The 19,843-nt window shown below is 42.3% G+C and overlaps 1 protein-coding gene across 6 annotated transcripts in view; it reads left to right on the top strand.

The window, feature by feature from the left end:
- Positions 1 to 3,173: 3,173 nt before the first annotated feature.
- The window catches only part of RPS6KL1 (ribosomal protein S6 kinase like 1), a 141,859-nt gene continuing 125,189 nt past the window's right edge, over positions 3,174 to 19,843 (top strand). For 4 of the 6 annotated variants that reach the window (XM_030215346.1, XM_030215342.1, XM_030215345.1 and 1 more), the window contains exon 1: positions 3,174 to 3,250. The gene's annotated coding sequence lies outside the window, so the exon portion shown is untranslated. Of the gene's footprint in view, positions 3,251 to 4,495; positions 4,540 to 5,237; positions 5,270 to 19,843 lie in introns of those variants that run through there. The other 2 variants (XM_030215344.1, XM_030215343.1) reach the window with 2 other exon arrangements.

Below are 19,843 nucleotides of genomic sequence, written 5' to 3' on the forward strand. Positions count from 1 at the left end.
ATCCCGCGAGGCGGAGCTCAGCTTCTGATCGCGCGAGATTGTGTCAAAAATATTGTCGCGAGTTTAAATACACAAAAAGTGCAAGCATAAGAAACTGATGATGACTGCGTAGAAAAGATGATCCTGTAGGAAATCAGTAGAAATCAAACAAAATAAAACATGGAAAAGAAAATAAGATGATACCTTTTTTATTGGACATAACTTAATACATTTCTTGATATGTCCAATAAAAAAGGTATCATCTTATTTTCTTTTCCATGTTTTATTTCTATTGATAACCTTAAGAGTGGACTAACACGGCTACCACACTCCTCCTGTAGGAAAAAAATTTTACTTTTACCAAAGTCATCATTTTAACCTCACTTCCGACACAGCTGTCAAGTTACCCATTCCAGGAGGGAGACTTTTTGGCCAGTCCTGGCTTTAAACTTTACATCCCAAAGCACTGCAGTATTTGTGGTCCATGATTCTATCCATTGAAATCAGTGCTGCAGGTCCCATCATGCACCGGGATCAGGTTGGCAGAAATCCAGGACTGGTCAAAAGGTCTCCCTCCTGGAATGCTAACGCACCTATATTTCTTTGGGCATGTTAGCGTTTAACGTGTGCAAACTGTCTACGTGCATTAAAAACGCTAACGCATCCATAGCACCACTTAGTAAACAGGCATAAAAGTGGAAGTGACATCAATTATGATTTTTCAGTAAACCAAATTAAACACCAAAATCCGGTCACACAAACAGTGTATCATCTCATCTTATTTATTTAATTTATTTATGTGTACCATTTGTATCCCACATTTTACCACTGATTTGCAGGCTCAATGTGGCTTACATTTGCCGTAATGGCGGTTGCCATTTCCGGGTAACAGAATTACAAAGATCAAACATGAGCAATAGGCAATTACAACAGTACAAAAATTCAAGTAACAATCCAAAGTATGGCATGGTATACTACTTGCAATGACTACATAATACGTAATAGAACATTATAATTGGTAGTGAAGGGTAAGGCAGAGTTGTAACATAGATGGATAAGAATAAAGGAAGAATTAGAAAGCAAGGTGATTGATTTGAAGAAAGTTGCACATATGTTATCAGTATAACAAGTTTTAATAAACTATAAACTATGATTGATGTCTACACCATCCTGAGTGGTGTAGAACAAGTAGAAGTTAATCGATTTTGCACTCTTTCAAAAAGTACAAAGACTAGGGGGACTCAATAAAGTTACATGGATATACAAGTATGAGGTAATATTTTGTTAACTCAATGAATAGTTAAGCTCAGGAATTTGTTACCAGAGGATGTGGTGATAGCGGTTATCGTATGTGGGTTTAAAAAAGGTTTGGACAAGTGTGACAAAACAATGGGTTTATAAGCCTGTGAATTGTTCTTAGAGTCAGTGAGCTCCAAGCCCTGGTAGTCCATGCACCTTATATTAAATTTCATCACAACAGAGTAGTCCTCCGCACTTCACGAAGAGAGTGGTGGATGCTTGGAATGCCCTCCCGCGGGAGGTGGTGGAGATAAAAACGGTAACGGAATTCAAACATGCGTGGGATAAACATAAAGGAATCCTGTTCAGAAGGAATGGATCTTCAGGAGCTTAACCGAGATTGGATAGCAGAGCCGGTAGTGGGAGGCGGGGCTGGAGGTTGTGAGGCGGGGTTAGTGCAGGGCAGACATATACGGTCTGTGCCAGAGCCAGTGGTGGGAGGTGAGACTGGAGGTTGGGAGGCAGGGATAGTGCTGGACAGACTTATACGGTCTGTGCCCTGAAGAGCATAGGTACAAATCAAAGTAGGGTATACACAAAAAGTAGCACACATGAGTTGTCTTGTTGGGCAGACTGGATGGACCGTGCAGGTCTTTTTCTGCCGTCATCTACTATGTTACTATGTATGTATTATTTAATGAAATGTATTTATCCTAATTGGCCAGCAGATGGTGTTTGTTTTGTGTTTTATACCTGTTGCAGAAAAGACTATGTTCTTTTCCAGTTTACATTTGTAAAAATGCAATTTGCAGTACCATTGGCCAGATACCTTAAAAGTTGTTGCCCTGGGCTCTGATTGGCCATGGAGTTCAAATCTGGCTAAGAGATACTGGATTTTACCCAGTCTCAGCCAGGGGCGTAGCCAGACTTCAGCGTGAGGGGGGTCCAGAGCCCGAGGTGAGGGGGCACATTTTAGCCCCCCCACCATTGCTGACACCCCCCCCCCCCCGCCACCACCAACTTTGCCCCCCACCTGACGACGACCCTCTTGACCCCCCTCCCGCTGCCAACCCACTGTTGCCTACCTTTGCTGGCTGGGGTTCAGGTCCCCCGCCAGCAAAGACAGGCGACGGCGGGTTGGTGGCGGGAGGGGGGGGGTCGAGGGTCATCAGCAGGGGGATCCAGGGCCAAATCTACAGGGGCCCAGGCCCCCCTGGCCCCACATAGCTACGCCACTGGTCTCAGCTTAACCCCAAGTGGGTGCTAGGTGTTCTAGGACAACAAGTTCCTGGAGAAAAAGACCACTGTTATTGAGGTAGAGATGGAGAAGCCACGGCTTGGCCTGGGATTGGGAGCATGAAATGTTGCTAGTATTTGGGTTTGTGCCAGGTACTTGTGACCTGAATTAGCCACTGTTGGAAACAGGATACTGGTGTAAATGCAGCATTGGTCTGACCCAGTATGGCTATTCTTATGTTCTTAAGTAGTAAATTTTAAAAGAAACCACAGAAAGTATTTGTTCACTCAAGGTGTAATTAAACTCTGGAATTTGTGGGGAAAGCAGTTAGATTAACAGGGTTTAAAAAGGGTTTGGATGGTTTTTGTAAAAGAAAAGTGCATCAGCCCTCATTAAGATGGAGTTGGGAAAATTCACAGCTTATTTGTAGTATAAGCAGGGTAAAATGTGGCTGTTCAGATTGTCCTAGTATGAGACCATTTGTCTGTGTGTCTGTCTCCCCCTCCTTAACAGAAACGTCCCTTTCAGTGCATAGGAGGGAACTTTTCCCAAATTATCGGGGGTGCTAAACCCAATGTGAATAAGCCCTCCCTGGACTTTTCTGAATATTGGGGGTGGTTAAGCAGCCACAGAGTCGGCTCCTAGGTTTCAGTGTGTGGTGGAGGCGGGAAAAGCTGCTTCTGCTACTGCGCATGCGCCTGTCACTCGCTCTGTGCTGCAGGAGGCCCAGGTGACAGAAGGCCCGGGAGGAAGAGGAGGAGGAGGAGGAGGAGGAGGAGAGGTCGCTTCTCTCAGGTAAAGGCTTTGGGGAGGGAGGGAGGAGGGACCGGTTGGGCGTTGCAGGACGGGGGTCTCTGTCTGGGCCGGAGGAAGGACGTTCCTTAGCAGCTGCTGGTTTTCAGCCCTTTTTGCTCTTGGATTAATCTGGAGGAAGAGAAGCAGCAGTTCAAGTTCTTGTTGCCCCCCGGGGGGGGGGGGGGGGGGATGGGCACCACTGGGCCTCGGTTGTACCGCCATCCTGTATCTATTACAGCTGGGGGGGAGGGGGGGGGCGCTCAATGGACTTGTCTAAGTCTCACCAAAGCTTCTGTTTCTCGTTTTTACATTTATTACAATAACCAACACAACTAACGCTAACCTTAATATAAAGAAAAAGTCTAAAAAAAAAAGAAAACAAAGCTGCAAAATTAAAATAAAAGAAGAACCCCCCCCACCCTCCATGCTAAAGAAGCTGCTGTATATACCCAGCATCCTTTTTGCTTCTTTTTCAGTGAACTGACACTTACTGATAGAATTCCATTTTACAGTAACTTTTTCAGCTGGTGGTTCTTGCTGCATTTCAAATACTTTCCCCACACTCTGCTTCTACCATGGGAAGGCAGTGTAAAATAATTGCACGATAATTGGCTAAAGAAAGAACTAACTGAAGGTTATCAGCATAAAACCCATAATTATCATCCAGAGCAGCAACAATTTATAATACTCATAATCTATCTCACCAACATCACCATGGCAAGCAACACTGCAGCTCAACAGCATCAAGCAGTTAAATCAGCAAACCTTGATCTGCCATGGCAAAGTAAATCAGACCCGTGGCAAAGCAGAAGAGACTTCACTGTCAGCAGACAAATCCTCCAAATCAAAGATATCTTGGAAACAAATAATGATTTTACAGAATTCAAAGAAATACTACAAATGAAACATCACATTTCCTCACTTTATGGCAAGTCCAATATTGCTGACAACAGGCTCAATGCTCAAGTTTTGCAACTGCAGGCCATTGGGGCTTCCAGAGTGACCAGAAGGCACAATGCCAGCTCCTTTTTAGAAAAATTTATTGCTGCACTTTCTCCACCTTCATTTCAGCGTTGGTTTAATTATAGAATGCTTAAGAAACGGAGACCAGAACAAGATGTAGTTGTATTGGAAAAGACAATCTGGTATTTGATAAAAAGTATAAATGATCCGTTTGTCGACTCTTTCGAAGACGCAAGAATTCAAAACCCATGAAGATAGCTGTTCACATTTGAACGGAAAGGATGCAGAACCCAGACTACTAAAATCAAGGACTGAAGGTAGAGAAGGTGGCTTTGATTCTGTATGTTGAAAGCTGTATCTTTCAACAATAAATGTGGTGGATGAATAGCTATGTTGTGCAACTATGAAATTGGTGGATGAATAGCTGTCATGCATTATCTTCATTAATGAGTGCTTGTGTTAGTATGATGTGAGCTGAATCCAAGTGCAGCTCTTATACTGTGAGATGCATTGGAAGAGAGGCATATAGAAGGTCTTCATTCCACTGGATTTGGAAAAGATCAATTGCTACTTCGTTCTGAATTGGTCACCTTGAGCAATATTTGAAACTATTGGTGATGAGTGGAAATAGTAACAGAACAAAATTGTAAATTCAAACTCTTAGGATAGAAAAAATTTGGCCTTGATGAACTGTGTGTGAAGTTGAAAGAAATTCTTGCTCAGTAAATCAGGGAGAGACTCAGAGAGAGGCAATGAGACTGAGGGAGACAAGGTACTATGATACTGGAATTGAGGACAAGAAAAAATATTAAAATGTAAATTGCTTCAGAAGCACAATAGTTACAGGCTCAAACCTGTCTGCTTGTAAATAGAGAACACAACAATCTGATTATCTGTCTTAATGAAATGATGTATCTTGCCAAATTATTGCACACAAAAAAACTAACCATAGTTAGTTGAATGGGTCTGAGATCTAAAAGATTGATGTTGTACAGCTCGATTGTAACGCCAATTTTTTAAAAAGGTTCCAGAGGAGATCCAGGAAATTATAGACCGGTGAGTCTGACGTCGGTGCCGGGCAAAATGGTAGAGACTATTATTAAGAACAAAATTTCAGAGCATATTCAAAAGCATGAATGAGACAAAGTCAACATGGATTTAGTGAAGGGAAATCTTGCCTCACCAATCTATTACATTTCTTTGAAGGGGTGAACAAACGTGTGAATAAAGGTGAGCCGGTTGATATTGGGGCTCATTTTCAAAGCACTTAGACTTACCTCCAAAGGTTCCATTATAAGAGCAAACCGCATAGACAATAAGGGGCAGAAAAAGAGAAATACAAAATTAAAATATGGAGGTGGCAGAGTGAACTTAGGTAGTCAAATAAAGTTAATTTTCGTAATCTAATATAATAAAATGCACCGTGAACATTCTGAGGACAAAGATTCTGAAGTCACAGCACACGATAAAGGGTTCATGGTTTCATGGTGGTGAAGCCATCCGACATAACACGGACCTATCAGAAGGGACCTATCAGAAGGGGCCTATCAGAAGAGACTTGCCCACTAACAAAGCAGAACTGTTACCAGGCAACGGAATGCGACATAGAACTCACCTATCAGAAGAAAAAAAAACAGAAGAAGGGAGGAGCATTCAGCTGTAGAATGCCTCATTGTCTGAGCAGCACAGAGAGCAGACGAATGCCGCTGGAAACAGAGAATATCCCAGCACTGGGTATGTACACAAATATTGTTGTTGGACCCGGGGAAACAGGAGTACAGCTTGCCCCTCGCCATCTGCAATGTGCGCCGCCACCTGCAAAAATTAAACCCGACCTAGCCTGCATCACAGACTGACCCACGTGGGGGGAGGAGTAGGGAAACTTCCCTACTCCTCCCCAGCCTAGGATTCGGTAGAGACTGGCTGGCAAACTGCTTGAATATACAAAACCGCTAATTCCTTCAATATACAAAACCGGAGGCAACAAAGAAAAAAAAAATAGAAGTGTGCCCCTCGCCATCTGCGACGTGTGCCGCCACCTGCAAAAATTAAACCCGACCTAGCCTGCATCACAGACTGACCGAGGCGGGGGGAGGAGTAGGGAAACTTCCCTACTCCTCCCCAGCCTAGGATTCGGTAGAGACTGGCTGGCAAACTGCTTGAATATACAAAACCGCTAACTCCTTCAATATACAAAACCGGAGGCAACAAAGAAAAAAAAAACATTATCACGCACGTGCACATAACTGGAACACCTCCCCCCCCTTCACCTCACGAACCAAGCAACCCAGGACGTGCAAAACCATCCCCCGCCTCAAAAAACCCGTCAGCCACCTCGAGGATGCACACACCGCGCTGCTTCCCGCTGCGCATTCGTCCTGCATTCCTCCTGCATCGTTCCTACGCTGCTGCCCTATAACGAACCGAAAGAGTGGCGTACTCTTCCTTCCGCAAACCACACCACCCAAAACAAGACGCCGCTGCTTGCCACAAGGACCAAAAATACCGTTAAAACCGACAGCCCCAGACAGTGCTGCTCTCCCGCCAACCAACAAAAAACATCCCCGGCATAAGGCAACCCCTAACCCACCTCAAGGATTCCCCGACCTCAATCACCCCGGGAAAAGACAGCGCCGTTTCATACAGTGCTTTTCTCTTCAAAGGAAAAACTACAGGAGAAAAAAAAAACTACATGTTAGCGCCCATTTCATTTGTTTCGGAAACGGGCCTTTTTTACTAGTAAGAAATAAAAGATAATTGGATAGAACTTCAATCGTAATAGATTAGACTTGAACAATCAGGAATAAAGAGTTATGTTTTGTGTAGTTTGGTGTAAATGTTGTTATTGGTATTTAGGATGGATCTTTGTGGTATGCTTTATTGAATAAGTTAGTTTTCAGTAATTTTCGGAAATTATTTATGTTGTGTGTTGTTTTTATTGATTTTGGTAATTCCATATTTGCGTGCTTATACAGTATAAGAGAAACTGGATGCATATGTTGATTTATATTTTAGTCCTTTGCAGTTGGGGTAGTGGAGATTTAGGAACGTACGTGATAATTTAGTAGAATTCCTGGTTGGTATGTCTATAAGGCCTGACATATATCCCAGAGCTTCACCGTGTATGATCTTATGAACCAGAGTGCAGACCTTGAACACAATGCGTTCTTTCAGTGGAAGCCAATGTAATTTTTCTCTTAGGGGACTGGCGTTTTCGTATTTCGTATAATATAATTCTATCTATAGAAAATTGGCAACCCAAGAACTTGCCAGTTTAAGTGCCAGATACCATTCTCAGCAAAACAAAGCGGGTCATCTTTTAGCCAACCACCTTAAAGGAAAGATGCTGAAAGCAAGTCACTTCTCTCAAACATCTCGCCCATTCTAAAATCATTCTCAATGATGACAATATTTTAGTTAAATTTCAGCAATTCTACAAGAGTCTCCATTCATCTGATTCTTCAGCCACTATCCCAGACATTTTTAATAGAGGACTTATTTTCAAAGCACTTAGACTTACAAAGTTCCATAGGTTACCATGTAACTTTGTAATTCTAAGTTATTTGAAAATGAGCCCCTAGATCACCCTAAAATGTCCACTACCCAGGTTCAAAAGTTAGATAAACCCGTTTCCACATTAGAAATACAAAAGGCTATTAAATAATTTCCACTGAATAAAGCACCTGGGCCGGATGGCTTCAATGCTGAGTACTACAAACATTTGTTGTTTTTCAAGAATTGACTCCACTTTTGCATACATTTTTCCCTATGTAGTTACTTCTCAAAAGTCAAAGGTACTTTTCCTTTAGTTCAAACTGGCAGGGATCCCTTCCTTGTAACCATCTATAGGCTTGTTTCATTAATTAACCTGGATAGTAAACTATATGCCAAAATACTAACTAATAGTCTTGGTTATTTGAAACTTTGAAACGTTTTGGTTTTGACCCTATTTTTGTAGATATGATTCACATCTTGTATTTAAACCCTTCTGCTTTCTCTGTAACTAGAGGCAGCAGGCAAGGCTACCCCTTTCTTCCCTCCTAGTTAACATTGCCATAGAGCCTTTAGCTTTAGCTCTTTGGAATAATCAATTAATAACTGGATTTAAGTTCAAAGACTTTGAGGTTAAACTCTCATATGCTGATATTTTACAATACCCAACCATACCCTCCATTTCGCATATATTGTCTGTTAACTCTTTTTCTCTCATATATCTGGTTACAAGATAAACTGGGATAAGATGGAATGTCTCCCGCTTCATGAGGATATATTGCCTCAAGCACTATCTCAGTATTGTTTCAAGATTCAATAATCCCACATTAAGTATTTAGGTGTACTATTTTGCCATATAGTTGAAGAAATGTTAAACTAAAACATAGATGCCATAATTTCTTCTTTGAAATCTTCCACTTCCCGTTGGTGTCCATTATTTTTCAACTGGTGGGGCAGGTTACAGACAAAATGAAATGTATACTTGTAGTTCAGTCTTAAGATCATACCACGTCAGCCTTGTAAACTGTATAATTGTTGGTTGGAATAACCCGCTTTTTCTTGTAGGTAAATCAACGATCAACTGACTGAATAATATTGTTATTGGGTCCCAGGCCTGACTTTGATTCAGAATTTAAAATGAGATAAAAACTTATAGGCCTGTGTCTCTGACTTGAACTTCAGTGTTGCTCAAAGGCATATAAGCTATTGGGACACTGCAGAACAAACAGAAAACCGCAAGGGTGGGTGTCTAACTGACAGGGTAACATTATTTGGCAACATGGTGGCCACAGGTGTGTTAGTGAAAAACAGTACAAAATGGCACCTCAGGAAGATGTAGCAATATGGTGGTAACAGATAGTCTTGAAAAACAACAAAGATGGCTTCATAGGAAGACAACCAGGTGGTGTTTCGAGGAAGATATGGTAAAAAATGTAGAAATGAGGGGTCTTGCAAGAACATGACTTAGTCTTCCAGTAAGGGGTGGTCTTTTGCTAGCTTTTCTAGTAAACACTCATTACCATAGACAATCAGTGTTAACTATGACATTAACATAGATCCAATCAGGTGTGCTTACTGTCATATTACCCGTATCCTGAGTGGACCTATAAAAATAAGTGTACTTCCTACTTCAGAGAGAGAGAGGGCCACGGCTGCTCTCTCCATGAGAAACCAATCTATTACAAGTAATCCCATTGCTTTCTCATACATAACTTTGAGTCTTATATATTTACTAATTGGCTTTGAATAGTAAAATATAACATTAAAGTAACATAACATAGTAGATGACGGCAGAAAAAGACCTGCACGGTCCATCCAGTCTGCCCAAGAAGATAAATTCATATGTGCTACTTTTTTATTTGTACTGTCCTCTTCAGGGCACAGACCGTATAAGTCTGCCCAGCACTATCCCTGCCTCCCACCACCGGCTCTGGCACAGACCGTATAAGTCTGCCCAGCACTACTCCCGCCTCCCAACCACCAGCTCCGGCACAGATCGTATAAGTCTGCCCAGAACTACCCCTGCCTCCCAACCACCAGCTCTGCCACCCATTCTAGTCTAAGCTCCTGCGGATCCCTTCCTTCTGCACAGGATTCCTTTATGTTTATCCTACGCATGTTTGAATTCCGTTACCGTTTTCATCTCCACCACCTCCCGCGGGAGGGCATTCCAAGCATCCACCACCCTCTCCGTGAAAAAATACTTCCTGACATTCTTCTTGAGTCTGCCCCCCTTCAATCTCAATTCATGCCCTCTCGTTCTACCGCCTTCCCATCTCCGGAAAAGGTTTGTTTGCGGATTAATACCTTTCAAATATTTGAACGGCTGTATCATATCACCCCTGTTTCTCCTTTCCTCCAGAGTATACATGTTCAGGTCCGCAAGTCTCTCCTCATACGTCTTGTAACGCAAATCCCATACCATCCTCGTAGCTTTTCTTTGCACCGCTTCAATTCTTTTTACATCCTTAGCAAGATACGGCCTCCAAAACTGAACACAATACTCCAGGTGGGGCCTCACCAACGACTTGTACAGGGGCATCAACACCTCTTTTCTTCTGCTGGTCACACCTGTCTGTATACAGCCTAGTAACCTTCTAGCTACGGCCAGACTCAGACCCAGAGAACACCTTTGTGTAGCTGGGGTAATAACCAATTGAGTTTTACTTCTCATCACAAATGGTGTTCTGTAGATTGTACTTACGGAGCAATGACTAATTGTAATCATACTTGGTGGCTAAAAAAATAAAAATATCTGATTGATAACTCATATCTACTATTCTCCCCTGATTGTTTTCTCCTTAACTATTCAGAGTAAAGTGCACAGCTCTGGTAATTTAGGAGTCTACATAATACGAGGTAAATAAACCAGAAGCAGCCTTGGATGGGATTCTTTCATCCCTAGAGAGCACTGCACTGGGAGGAATACATCTCACCCTGAAAAATATACATGACCCTCCTGGCAATCCAGTAATATTTGTTTTTGTTTAAATTGATTACTAACAGATAACACCACCAAATCCTTTGCTGTACTCCAAGAAGAATTTAATTTATCTGATGTATCTTTCTTGTCATGGTTTCAGTTTGTGTTCTTAAGAAATATTCCAGTTTCACCAAAGTATATTGGACAAGTTTGTTAAGAAAGTAATTTATTTATTTATTTATTTTATTTGTTGCATTTGTACCCCACATTTTCCCGTCAAAGGCGTTTGCCCAGTCGGTGGATAACAAATACAAAGTTGTATAGTGATCGTATGAGGTATAAGTGGAGGGTCGGAATGGATGAAGATTGCATGATGTCCTGTTCGATCATAGTCATGTTGTGTTGGTAGGTGAAGAGGGTTATGTGGGGTCGTTGGGGTAGGCCTTTTTGAAGAGGTAGGTTTTTAGTGATTTCCTGAAGTTCAAATGGTCGTGGATTGTTTTCACAGCTTTTGGGAGCCCATTCCATAGTTGTGCGCTTATGTAGGAGAAGCCGGCTGCGTAAGTTGTTTTGTATTTCAGTCCTTTGCAATTTGGGTAGTGTAGGTTTAGGTAGGATCTTGACGATCTGACTTTGTTTCTTATTGGTAAGTCTATAATGTCTGTCATGTATCCTGGGACTACACCGTACATGATTTTGTGACTAAGGTGCAGATTTTGAAGATCCGTTCTTTGATTGGGAGCCAATTCAACTTTTCTCGGAGGGGTTTGGCACTTTCGAAGCGTGTTTTGCTGAATATCAGCCTGGCTGCTGTATTTTGGGTGGTCTGGAGTTTTTTTATGAGTTGTTCTTTGCAGCCTGTGTAGATTCCGTTGCAATAATCTGCATGGCTTAGGACCATTGATTGTATTAGGTATCGAAAAGTTGCTCTTGGGAAGAAAGGTTTTAATCATTTGAGCTTCCAAATTGACTAGAACATTTTCTTTGTTACAGAGTTTACTTGGCTCTCGAGGGTAAGGTTGCGATCGAGTGTGACACTCCACCTTATAATTGAAAGAGAAAAACGCCTAGATTTCGACCCAAATCGGGAGATAGACGTTTATCTCACAAAAACGAATAAATTGGTATAATGGAAAGCCGATTTTGGATGTTTTCAACTGCACTCCATCGCGGAAACGTACAAAGTTGGCGGGGGTGTGTCGGAGGCGTGGCGAAGGTGGAACTGGGGCGTGGTTATCGGCCGAGGAGAGATGGGCGCCTTTCGCTGATAATGGAAAAAAAGTATGCGTTTGTAGCTAGAATTTAGGGCACTTTTCCTGGACCCTGTTTTTTCACTAATAAGGCCCTAAAAAGTGCCCTAAATGACCAGATTACCCCCAGAAGGAATCGGGGATGACCTCCCCTGACTCCCCCAGTGGTCACTAACCCCCTCCCACCACAAAAAATGATGTTTCACAACTTTTTATTTTCACCCTCAAATGTCATACCCACCTCCCTGGCAGCAGTACGCAGGTCCCTGGAGCAGTTGTTAGGGGGTGCAGTGGACTTCAGGCAGGTGGACCCAGGCCCATCCCCCCCCTACCTGTTACGATTGTGCTGCTTAATGCTTAGTCGTCCAACCCCCCCCAAACCCACTGTACCCACATGTAGGTGCCCCCCTTCACCCCTTAGGGCTATAGTAATGGTGTAGACTTGTGGGCAGTGGGTTTTGAGGGGGATTTGGGGGACTCAACACACAAGGTGCTATACACCTGGGAGCTCTTTTACCTTTTTTTTTTTTTTTTGTAAAAGTGCCCCCTAGGGTGCCCGGTTGGTGTCCTGGCATGTGAGGGGGACCAGTGCACTACGAATCCTGGCCCCTCCCACGAACAAATGCCTTGGATTTCTTCGTTTTTGAGCTGGGCGCTTTCATTTTCCATTATCACTGAAAAACAAAAACGCCCAGCTCACAAATTGTCGAATAAAACATGGACGTCTATTTTTTTCGAAAATACGGTTCGGTCCGCCCCTTCACGGACCCGTTCTCGGAGATAAACGCCCATGGAGATAGACGTTTTCGTTCAATTATGCCCCTCACTGAGTATTTTCAAACTGTCCGAGGTAGGGAGGGTATGTCCTGGAGTATTTATGGTTGTGGGTTTGTATTTGTTATATGGAGAGGATGAGGCAATGTGTTTTTTTTCGGTGTTCAGTTTCAGTTGGAATGAGTTTGCCCAGGAGTCCATGATGTTAAGACTATCGTTGATTTTGTTGGTTATTTCTGTCAGATCATGTCTGAAGGGGATGTATATTGTAACATCATCTGTATAAATGAATGGGTTAAGGCCTCGGTTAGATAAGGACTGTGCCAGTGGAATCATCATCTTGTTGAAGAGTATTGGTGATAATGGTGATCCTTGAGGTACTCTGCAGACTGCTTTCCACGGTGGAATTGGTCTCGCTAGGACAGCATCGGCACGTAATACGCATGGGACAAAGATTTAAATGACTGTGTCTGAGGATCAGTGGATGATCTTTTGGTCTAAAGGCCCAAGAATTTCAATGTCTGCACCCATTACCCAGATGCTCTATTTTATACAACATAGATCTCTTTGGATGCCATGAAAATAGAAAGGCAGTAGGCATTCTTCTGATAAGCCATAGGAACTCTTACACATATGGTCCAAAATAATGGAGATATTACTGACTTTTAAACTTATTATATGGAAATCCGTCACTATCCACCCCTCTACGATAAAAATGTATTTAATTGTTTTTACGATTTCTGTTGCTATTAAGATAGTCACTCACTGGAAAGACTTTTCTCATCTTTCCTATTAAATGTGATGGAACTGGTTACTGCCTTTTAAAGTCTGCATATTCGTTTTCAAAACTCTATAAGTGTTAACCCATGTTATGTGCAACCTTTAATTAATCTAGCTTTTAAGTAACACTCTTCCTGGTTCCAGAGACTATTTAACTCTCCATTTTCCTAGTTGCAAAAAAGTGGTATATAAATCAGTTTTCACAGCAGGGTTTATTTTATTTATTTATTTATTACATTTGTACCCCGTGCTTTCCCACACAATGCAGGCTCAATGCGGTTTACCAATGTACCAAATGGTGAAACTCCCTCCCAAAACTAGTAAGATGGGAGCATAATTTATTTGAAATTCATCTTTAAAAACCTTTCTTTTTTTAAGATTTCTTTTTTTTTTTTTACTGATGGACCCCCCCCCCCCCCCTATAAGGAAGAATTCTAATGTGAAGTGTCCATTGCAGTTCGTTCTTTTTCACTTTCATAATGGTTTTTTTTTTTGTAAATTATCATATTCTATTTAATTATTAGGACATTGCCTCCTATCCCATGACTTTCTAATTTCCTCAGGAGTCTTTTCAAATGCCTTTTGAAAATCCAGATACACAGTATTGACTGTCTCACCTTTATCCAATATGTCAATATACTTAATACACAGAAATAAAGGAAGTATTACTTGGAGAGATGAGCATCTAATGATTTCCATTTAGAAAACTGACAACTCCTCTGTAAGGTTTGAGAATCTAAGACATATATGTATTAACTTTTTACATTTGTTTCATTTATACCCCACATTTTCCCCAAATCAAATCAGGTTCAGTGTGGCTAACAATACAAATTTGTCAGTGAATATATCAGTATACAAGACTTGTACAGTTGAATTAAACATTGTGAATTAAAAACTGGTTAAATGATAGAAAACAGAGAGTAGGGTTAAATGGTCAGTATTGTCAATGTAGAAGGGTAGATAGTGGGGTTCCCCAGGGTTCTGTCTTGGGACCACAGCTTTTTAACATTTACAAATGATCCGAAGATGGGAATAACTAGTGAGGTAATTAAATTTACTGATAACACAAAGTTATTCTAAGTTGTTAAATTGCAAGAGGATTGTGAAAAATAGCAAAAAATTGCAAGAGGACCTTTCGAGACTGGGCATCCAGATGGCAGATGACTTTTAATGTGAGCAAGTGCAAAGTGATGCATGTGGGTAAAAGGAGCTCAAACCATAGTTATGTGATGCAAGGTTCCACATTAGGAGTCGCGGCCCAGGAAAAGGATCTAGGTGTTATCATTGATGATACATTGAAACCCTCTGCTCAATGTGCAGCAGCATCTAAAAGCAAATAGAATGTTAGGAATTATTAGGAATGGAAAACAAAACTGAGAATGTTATAATGTCTTTGTTTTGCTCCATGGTGCGAATGCACCTCAAATACTGTGTGCAGTTCTGGTCACCACATCTCAAAAAAGATATAATGGAATTAGAGATACAGAGAAGGGTGATGAAAATGATAAAGTGGATGGGGCAATTTCCCTAGGAGGAAAGGCTAAAGCGGCTCTTGCATAAGAATGTAAGAGTAGCCATACTGGATCAGACCAGTGGTCCATCTAGCCCAGTATCCTGTTTTCCAAACAGTGGCCAAGCCAGATCACAAGTACATGGCAGAAACCCAAATTGTGGCAATACTCCATACTACAAATCCCTGTCTATCTCAATAGCAGACTATGGACTTTTCCTCCAGGAATTTATCCAAACCTGTTTTTTAAACTCGGAAACGCTAAGCGCTGTTACCACCTCCGTCAAATAGTTCAAGAGCTTAACTATTCATTGAGAGAAAAAATATTTTCTCCTATTTGTTAAAAGTATTTCCATGTGACTTCCTCGAGTGTCCCTTAATTCTTGTACTTTTGGAACAAGTGAAAAATCTTGTTCAAAATCTTGGAGATGGCTGAGGGGAGATATGATAAAATACTGAGTGGAGTGGAACAAGTAGATGTGAATCACTTGTTTACTCTTTCCAAAAATACTAGGACTAGAAGGCACACGAAGCTACTATTTAGTAAATTTAAAACTAATTTGAGAAAATATTTCTTCACTCAATGAGCAATTAAACTGGAATTCGTTGTCAGAGAATGTGGTAAAAGCAGTTAGCTTAGCAGGGTTAAAAAATAGGTCTGGCTAATTTCCTAAGAGACGTCCATAGGCCATTATTAAGATGGACTTTGGAAAAGCCACTGCATATTCTAGGATAAGCATCATAAAATATGTTTTACTGTTCTGGGATGTTGCCAGGTACTTGTGACCTGAATTAGCCACTGTTGGAAACTGGATACTGGGCTTGATGGACCTTCAATCTGTCCTAGTGTGGCAATGCTTATGTTTGTATGTTCTTATTAAATATTCACATATCCTATCTCTATGCTCATGTGTATTAGTTTATTATTAGTTTATATGTTATGTTTTTCTTCAGTTGTGATAATGCTCAGATTCAGATTTTGTGACTTTTGTGATTACATTCACAACCTGTTTGTATAAAATAAAATCAATAAAATCTTATTTAAAAAACATAATTTACATCAAAAGATCTAATCAGAGAGCCCAGTGGTTTTGCATACACACCTTGTCTTGCTATAGTGGGGAGAAACCAAGACGGCGTTTTGAGCATATGCTGTGGCTGGAGCTCTGCATTAAAATGGACTTGGGGAAAATCCACTGCTTATTTGTAGGATAAGCAGCGTAAACAATCTATTTTTCTGGGATCTTGCCACTATTGGAAACAGGATACTGATCTTGATGGACTTTTGGCCTGTTCCAGTATGGCAACACTTATGCACCTATGTAAGATGTATTATTTGGTATGGGATTTGCATTACAAGACGTATGAGGAGAGACTTGCTGACCTGAACATGTATACCCTGGAGGAAAGGAGAAACAGGAGTGATATGATACAGACGTTCAATATTTGAAAGGTATTAATCTGCAAACGAACGTTTTCCGTAGATGGGAAGGCGGTAGAACTAGAGGACATGAAATGAGATTGAAGGGGGACAGACTCAAGAAAAATGTCAGGAAGTATTTTTTCACGGAGAGAGTGGTGGATACTTGGAATGCCCTCCCGCGGGAGGTGGTGGAGATGAAAACGGTAACGGAATTAAAAAATGCGTGGGATAAACATAAAGGAATCCTGTTTAGAAGGAAGGGATCCTCAGAAGCTTAGCGGAGATTGGGTGGCAAAGCCGGTGGGGGGAGGTGGGGCTAGTGGTTGGGAGGCGGGGCTAGTGCTGGGCAGACTTCTACGATCTGTACCCTGAAAATGGCAGATAAAAATCAAGGTCAGGTATACACATAAAGTAGCACATATGAGTTTATCTTGTTGGGCAGACTGGATGGATCGTGCAGGTCTTTCTCTGCCGTCATCTACTTATTTTATTTTTATTTATTTATTTATTGCATTTGTATCCCACATTTTCCCACCTCTTTGCAGGCTCAATGTGGCGTACAGTACATCATGGATGGTGGAAATATATTAGAAAATAGACATTTAGTGTTACAGAAGGATATTGGGCAACATGATAATGATGAAACCTAATGGTAGTATAACAAGCAGCTATTGTAAGAAAGTTCTGAATTTGTGTGGAGGAGTCGTGTATATTCACATTGGTTGATCTTTGTGGTATGTTAGTATTTAGGTTTCGAGTCTCCATTTTATTTGTGAAATGGAGCAGAGCAGGACTCCTAAACAATAGGGTAACTTGTTCTTTGAATACTAGGTCAAGTTTCATCCACTGTAAGGGCAGTTCTGTAAATGGATGCTTACAGTTCACACCACTGGCACATGTAAACGTACAGACACCAGCACTTGTGTGCATAATTAGCATCAAATTGATTGTTATTTTGTAAGGGCACCTATTGTTGCCAAAGATCTTCTTTTGCATATAGGCATATCTTCTGGCCCTCATGTATGTCCTCTTCATATTCTTCAGATCTCACCAACAGGGAGTGCAGCACTAGATGCATGGACAGACATCTGCTAGTAGCACCTGACAGTTGACCACACCATTCTGTTTGTTTGGGAAGGGGATTGTATATAGTTTTCTCTGTTGGTGGAGGGGGAATTGTCATAGGGGATGTTTTTATGAATGTACATAGTTGCATCAGTTGAAGGGTTAGGATTGTCCATGAGGCTTACAAGGTAAAGTTTGCCTTTTTGCGGATGACACCAAGATTTGCAACAGAGTGGACACCCCGGAGGGAGTGGAAAGCATGAAAAAGATCTGCGGAAGCTAGAAGAATGGTCTAACGTTTGGCAATTAAAATTCAATGTGAAGAAATGCAAAGTGATGCACTTAGGGAGTAGAAATCCACGGGAGACGTATGTGTTAGGCGGTGAGAGTCTGATAGGTATGGACAGGGAGAGGGATCTTGGGGTGATAGTATCTGAGGACCTGAAGGCGACGAAACAGTGTGACAAGGCGGTGGCCGTAGCTAGAAGATTGCTAGGCTGTATAGAGAGAGGTGTGACCAGCAGAAGAAAAGAGGTTTTAATACCCCTGTATAAGACGTTGGTGAAGCCCCACCTGGAGTATTGTGTTCAGTTTTGGAGGCCGTTATGGGATTTGCATTACAAGACGTATGAGGAGAGACTTGTTGACCTGAACATGTATACCCTGGAGGAAAGGAGAAACAGGGGTGATATGATACAGACGTTCAAATATTTGAAAGGTATTAATCTGCAAATGAACCTTTTCCGGAGATGGGAAGGCAGTAGAACTAGAGGACATGAAATGAGATCGAAGGGGGGCAGACTCAAGAAAAATGTCAGGAAGTATTTTTTCACGGAGAGAGTGGTGGATGCTTGGAATGCCCTCCCGCGGGAGGTGGTGGAGATGAAAACGGTAATGGAATTAAAAAATGCGTGGGATAAACATAAAGGAATCCTGTTTAGAAGGAAGGGACCCCCAGAAGCTTAGCCGGTGGTGGGAGGCAGGGCTGGTGGTTGGGAGGCGGGGATAGTGCTGGGCAGACTTATACGGTCTGTGCCCTGAAAAAGACAGGTACAAATCAAGGTAAGGTATACACAAAAAATGGCACATGTGAGTTTATCTTGTTGGGCAGACTGGGTGGACCGTGCAGGTCTTTTTCTGCCGTCATCTACTATGTTACTATGTTACTAGATGCATGGACAGACATCTGCTAGTAGCACATGACAGTTGACCACACCATTCTGTTTGTTTGGGAAGGGGATTGTACATAGTTGCATCAGTTGAAGGGTTAGGATTGTCCATGAGGAGGGGGGGGCTGTTTAACAGCACACTTCCTTGTCATCAACAGCACATGAATCCCATTGACTGATGGGTTGTATCTGCCTACCAGCAGGTGGAGATACTGAAAGCACATGGTGTTCCTGGACGGGTGCCATCTTGGAGGTGCCACGTGACTCGACCCTCACTGTTGCGGAGGGGTCTGAGTGCAGGGATACGCCTTGTTTCGAGGTTTCTAGAGGAGCTATTGCCTCCGCTTCCCCCAATGTAGGGGCGGATGCACAGGGTGAATTTTTCTCCCCTGAATTTGTGCTGCTGATGCATAAGGCTTTTATGTTAAAAAGAGCACTGCCTGAGGCTCCTGACAATTCCTTTCGGACTGGGTTGCCTCCAGTTCTTGATAATCCATCGTCTGCTGGAGACTTTATTTCTTCCCCCGAGCTTTTGGCTGATGCTAAGCGTAGACGAGTGAGTACCTCATCTGAGGGGGACTCTTCACCCTGTTCTCCCCCGTGGTCTAGTTTTGGGGAGTCTTAGGGGTCTGGTAGGCCCTCACTGACTGGTAATCCAGACGAGGGTGACTGCTTGCCACAGGAGTTGGATGACCGTAAAGCGGTTCGGATTTTCCACTGCGACGGGCTGCCAGCTCTCATTTCTGATGCCTTACAGGCCCTTTGATGACTCCCAAATCTACCTTTCTACCCCTGATATCTCACCTTCCATCCAGACCAAAGTTTCAGTGTGCTTGTCTGACATTGCTGTCTGGATGTCTCAACGCCACCGAAATTAAATATGACCAAAACCGAGCTGCTCATTTTTCCCCCTAAACCCACCTCTCCGCTCCCCCCCCCCCCCCCCCCCCCCCGTTTTCTATTTCTGTTGATGGCTCTCTCATTCTCCCTGTCTCCTCAGCTCGAAACCTTGGGGTCATCTTTGACTCTTCTCTCGCCTTCTCTACTCATATCCAGCAGATCGCCAAGACCTGTCGTTTCTTTCTTTACAACATTTGTAAAATCCGCCCCTTTCTTTCCGAGCACTCTACCAAAACCCTCATCCACACCCTTGTCACCTCTCGTTTGGACTACTGCAATCTGCTTCTTGGTGGCCTCCCACTTAGTCACCGCTCCCCTCTCTAGTCGGTTCAAAACTCTGCTGC

Source organism: Microcaecilia unicolor, chromosome 9, assembly GCF_901765095.1.
Source record: "Microcaecilia unicolor chromosome 9, aMicUni1.1, whole genome shotgun sequence".
NCBI classification, from domain to species: domain Eukaryota; kingdom Metazoa; phylum Chordata; class Amphibia; order Gymnophiona; family Siphonopidae; genus Microcaecilia; species Microcaecilia unicolor.